This window comes from Myodes glareolus, chromosome 4 (assembly GCF_982192425.1).
Source record: "Myodes glareolus chromosome 4, mMyoGla1.1, whole genome shotgun sequence".
NCBI classification, from domain to species: domain Eukaryota; kingdom Metazoa; phylum Chordata; class Mammalia; order Rodentia; family Cricetidae; genus Myodes; species Myodes glareolus.
The window spans coordinates 28,955,931-28,961,945 of NC_142029.1; positions in this window are offsets into that span (position 1 = coordinate 28,955,931).

The window sequence follows — 6,015 nt, forward strand, 5'->3', positions numbered from 1 at the left end:
CTGATATGGATGAGGGTTCCATCAGCAAGCCCTAAACAGTCAACCTCAGTTAATCCTCATGCTTAGTAGACCCAATACCGAGAAAGACCAACCACAGCTAACATCGCCACTATCCTACCAGTGGTCAATCAACTCCATGCTGTCTCTAGTGTTTTTTAACTTACTTTTTTTTTTTTTTCGAATGGTCCTCGTGCTGCTGATACTTCATGCCACAGTTCACCTCCGTCTTCAGGGCTGATCCTGATATTAATCCTGAGCTGGTGTCTTCATGCTTTTGCAAGCGTGTTACTTACTACGTGAAGTGATTTTTCTCTCCTTTTTGCAGTGTTCCCTGTTCAGGACAGGGGGTCTTGGGTACTCTTTCAAAGTGAAGGATCAAAGTAAATGAATTCCCTGGAAACAGATCTCTGTGGCAGCTATGATAGCAGGTTGCCATGATTTTACCAAAGCTTGGCATTTGTTTGTTTGTTTACTTGTTTTGAGACAGGTCTGTCTACCAGCCCTGGGTGTCCTGGAACTTAGGCCAGGCTGGCCTTGAACTCACCTGCCTCTGCTTCCTGAATGCTGGAATTAAAGACCTGCACCACCACACCCGTTTTAGGAATTTGTGTTATAAAATGAAGATACTTTTAAACTCACAAGTGTCACTTCTTCATTTATATCCCCCCATGTGTGTATGTGCGTTTGTGTGTGTGCCAGCATGTGCACTGACATTCATGCACTCACTCACGTGAGCACATGTGCAGGTCAGAGGAGACATTAGGATGTCTTCAGTGGCTCTCCCTCTCATTTTTTGAGGCACAGTCCCCCCTACTTACCATTTGTGGAGTCAACAAGCCCCCAGTACCTGCCTGGGCTTGTCCTCCAGCTCTGAGGTTACAGGCGTATACACCACACCTGACATTTCACTTGGGAGCTGGTGATCCAGACTGGGGTCTCCATCTTTGCACAGCAAGTACTTTACCCATGGCACCATCTTCCTGGTCTAATTCTTTTAGACTCGAAGAAACATCTTACCCAAAATGTAAATATAGATTCTGATTAGCCCCATTATTGGTTGTGCCAGGTAATCTAACCTAGTGTTAACCTCTCCTCACTGAATGATGAAGATCACACCTTTCTCATCATCAACAAACATGGCCATGTCCAAATCTGAACTCTCTCACACTTATATAACCTCAGGTCACAACCTACCCATTCTGGAGTAAATCCAATTTTTAAAATCCAGTGAATAGAATACACTAACAAACAAGCCTAGCATCTCCTGGACACGGCTACAGTCTAGCTCTAAATATGAGGATGTCTGATGACAGAAGTGACATAATAATCCTACACTAGTTCAGAATTATGTATAATATAGAATTATTCCTTTAAGGGTAGACTCACAGATCTCGGTCTTCTGCACTAGTGGGGAACAGCAACCAAATCTAACAGCTAGAAGCAAGAGAGTGAGCACACACTATACAGCTGCATTTATAGTATAAGAGACCAAGTGGGCTGGTATCTTAAAGGCTATTGGCTGAAGGAGCTCCCACAGCACCTCCTCCTTTTGTTTAAATAAGAGAGTTCCAAACCCAATACAAAACAAAAAATGTACACTTGGAACAGATATCAAGTATAATGTTAGAATTACAAGCAGCATAAACAATATTAAGCAAGGAACATATCCTAATGTTTTTAATAAACATTCTATCCTAAGGAGTCTAAGTCTTGTATTGAAAATGGCTTGGCTCGATCATAAGAGAACAGTAACTATGACTATCTAATCTTCAACCCCATCAAAAGCCTGAGAAGCGAGATAATATTACTTGAGTAGGAAGGAAGTGCAATCAGCAGCTTTCAAAATGTGCAGTCGATGACAGAGACAACTGGCTACCTGAACAATCACCCAAAGTCTCATTTGCAATGTTGAAGCAACCAACTTTGGCTAAGGCCTAGAGTAACTGACAGACTATTTTCAGAGGCAGAAAAATTTTCAGAACCATCTTACCCTGTCTTGGCAAGGTTTGCAGTCTTTTTTCTTGTATCCTGCTTGTCCAATCTGGACATCACTTTGTCAGTGGTCAAGGCATAAGCAGTTCCTTGCCAAACCGCTAGTTGTGCCCAAAAGAAAACAACTCCAAGTGAAATGTCTTTGGTGCTCAACACTCTCTTGGGAATAGATCAGTGCTGCAGGGAGCAATCGTGTCTCATATCAACAGAATCCTAAATTATTTAAATGCCATGTTCTACAGATCTTTGAAGTGGCTGAAGGTTACCTATCTATGCAGAATACAATCTGTATATATCTAAAGAACCTAATTGGTCTGACTAAAAGTAAAACAAACATGAATGACTATTGACCTATAATACGTAATACCTATACAACTTAAAGATTAAGACTTCATATCAGAATATTAAACAATCTTTAAACAACTGTGCAGGAAAGGAGGACAATGACTTCAAAATGTAAACAATGCATAAATATCTTGACCAGAGGTAGAAATATATAATGCAATATAATAAATATATCCAAAAATTGTATCAATATACAAAATACCATAAACAGAGGTAGAAACATGTATCAACATACTAAAATCTATACCAGTATAAATTGTCCATAAATAATAACTCACAAGTATTCATTCTATTACTCACTATAATTATTATTAGTGTGAGTAAGTTCACACTAATTTACCCATTATCCTGTTCAATTTTCCTGCTTTTTTTGACATTTCTGAGCCTACATAATTTCCATCCCAAGCCCCAACCCTATACAAGTAATAACCAACCCCTAAATGGTGTCCCTAAACGTGAGGACAATCATTGTTTGGAGAGGGGATGTTGTCTTCTAGAATTGCTTCCAGGTGTCATGGGACAATGTTCTTTCTATTGGATCCTGAAAAGTAAAATGATGGCTAAATTTCAAGATTGCTGTTTTGTATAATTGCAAATGGTCTCTGAGTAGTTGATAGGGTTGAGTTTTGAGAACTGGGATCGTAGCTCAGGGGTAGAGTGATGAGATCTGGGATCATGGCTCAGTGTCAGAGTGCTGAGAGCTGGGATCATGGCTCAGTGTCAGAGTGCTGAGAGCTGGGATCGTGGCTCAGTGGCAGAGTGCTGAGATCTGGGATCATGGCTCAGTGGCAGAGTGCTAAGACCTGGGATCATGGCTCAGTGGCAGAGTGCTAAGAGCTGGGATCGTGGTTCAGTGGTAGAGTGCTGAGACCTGGGATTGTGACTTGCACGTAGAGTGCTTGCATGAGGCTCTGGGTTCATTTCCAAGCACCGTAATTTTTTTTAAAAAAAAACTAAAAATAAATTTAGAAATCTTTAAATAAATACACTATAAACTTAACATTATCTGATTTTTGGAAGGACATGAAATTAATATATGTATATCCAAATCTTGAGGATCTATACATATAACTACTCATAATGACTATCTTTTCGGTTTCTCTATAGTTTCAAATGTTTCAACAATAAGTATAAATAGTTCATGAAATGGAGATAAAAGGAAAATATATCAGCATAGTCTACTTAGAACCAAACATGGATCAAGTTTATTTCATGACAAACTTACTAAAAGAAAGAAACTCAAGACCACAAAACCTCATTCCTTTGCATGACTGCAAACGATTTTCTGCCACCCTGTGGGGATTTCTGCACACTGCAGACCTGAAATAAAAACAGGAACTATGAAAAACCTGTAACTGTCTCCTCTATTTCTTGGGTCTTAGCTGGGGTCATCCTTGTGGACTCCCGGGAATCTTTCCAGGGCCAAGTCTCTTGCCAGCCCCATAATGACTCCGTCAATCAAAATATCTCTTTCCTTGCTCCCATCTCTGTCTTCCCTCCATCCCGACTATCCTGTTCCCTCAAGTTCTCCTCCCTGTCTCCATCTCCCCTCCTCTTTCCCCTCCACCCTCCCTTCTTCCCCCACCCCCATGCTCCCAATTTTGTCAGACGATTTTGTCTATTTCCCTTTTCCAGGTGGATCTATATATGTTTTTCTAAGGGTTCCCCCTGTTACTTAGCTTCTCTAGGATCATGAACTATAGGTTCAATATCCTTTGCTTTACAGCTAGTACCCACTTTTAAGTGAATACGTACCATGTTCTGAGTCTGAGATACCTCACTCAGGATGCTTTTTCCTGATTACAACCATTTGCACACAAGTTTCAAAATGTCTTTTTTTTTCCTGTGAGTAGTACTCCAACGTGTAAATGTACCACATTTTTAAAAAACCGTTTATCTAGGTTGTTTCTAGCTTCTGGATTTTACAAATAATGCTGTTACGAACATAGTTAAACAAATGCCTTTGTAGTATGATGGAGCATCTATTGGGTATATGTCCACGAGGGGTATTGCTTGGTCCTGAGGTCGGTTGATTTCCAATTTTCTGAGAAACTGCCATACTGATTTTCAGAGTGGTTGTACAAGTTTGCAGTCCCACCAGCAACGGAGGAGTGTTTCCCTTACTCCACATCCTCTCCAGCATAAGCTATCATTGGTATTTTTGATCTTGGCCATTCTGGCTGATGCAAGATGGTATCTCAAAGTTGTTTTGATTTGAATTTCCCTGATGCCTAAGAATGTTGAACATTTCCTTAAGTGTCTTTTGGACATTCGAGATTCATCTGTTGATAATTCTCTGTTTAGTTCTGTACCCCATCTTTAATTGGATTATATGGAATTTTGATGTCTAATTTCTTGAGTTCTTTATATATTTTGGAGATTAGCCCTCTGTCTGATGTGGGGTTGGTGAAGATCTTTCCCTATTCAGTAGGCTGCCTTTTTGTCTTACTGACTGTATCCTTTGCTTTACAGAAGCTTCTGAGTTTCAGGACGTCCCATTTATTTGTTGTTGCCTTGCCCTGTAATCAGATTGATCTTAAACACCACCATAGAACCTTCATCCAATGGCTGATGGAAGCAGAGGCAGAGACTTGCAGCGGAGCACTGGACTGAGCTCCCAAAGTCCAGCTGAAGTGTGGGAGGAATGAGAATATGAGCAAAGAGGTCAAGACCATGATGGGGACACCTGGGTTTACCTGAGCTAATGGGAGTTCACCAACTCCAGTCGAACAGGGACAGAACCAGCATAGGTCCAAACTAGTCCCTCTAAATGTGGGTGACAGTTGTATGGCTGGGGCAGACTGTGGGGCCATGGCAGTGGCACCAGGATTTGTCCCTACTGCTTGTACTGTCTTTTTGGGAATCTATTCTCTTTGAATAGATGCCTTGCTCAGCCTGGATATAGTGAGGAGGGCCTTGGTTCTGCCTCAAAGCAATTTGCCTTGCCCTCTCTGAGTAGTGAATGGCAGGTGAGATGGGGGGGATAGATGGAGGGAAAAGGAGGAGGGGAGGGAGTGGAAAACTGAGATTGGTATGTAAAATGAAAAAAAAAAGAGTTTGTTTTCTTTAAAAGAAAAGAAAAGAAAAAAATAAAAAACACCCTGTAACTGAAGAGGAAATGCCTTTTTCTGGCCCAAGTGGTTTCCTAAAACTTTGTTAATTGGTTTGTCATGTTTTCCCTCCAGTAATTAAAGAGATTGCTAGGGGACATAACGATGCCTAACATGTGATCACAATATTCCAAGCACTCGATTCATAAACATGTACTGTTTCTCTTAAAAAAGCCCTGTGAGGTAGGCATTATTCCCCATTTTATAGGTAAGCCACAGAACGTTTAGCTCTGCCAACAAAGAGCAAACGTGGACTGTGACTGCAAAGTGCTGTGGTTGGGGTCAATTTAAAATTCTTTTGACTTACCATCCCCCATAGAACTGCCCAGTTAACTGCTAGACCGTTTATAGGTTAAGCAAGTGCAACTTCTAAGAAGGATGGCTATATCCTTCAAAATAATAGTCCCTTGATGCTTCTTTAAAGTACGCTTCATAGACTGAAGCCCTTCAGAAAAGCGTTACTGGTCCGCACAGAAATTGAGATCCTTCGAAGTGTTTTTACAACAGTCGATTTTAGGCCGATTTTAGGACTGTTGACACAGATGATAAAGTATTTAAGGTAAGACTT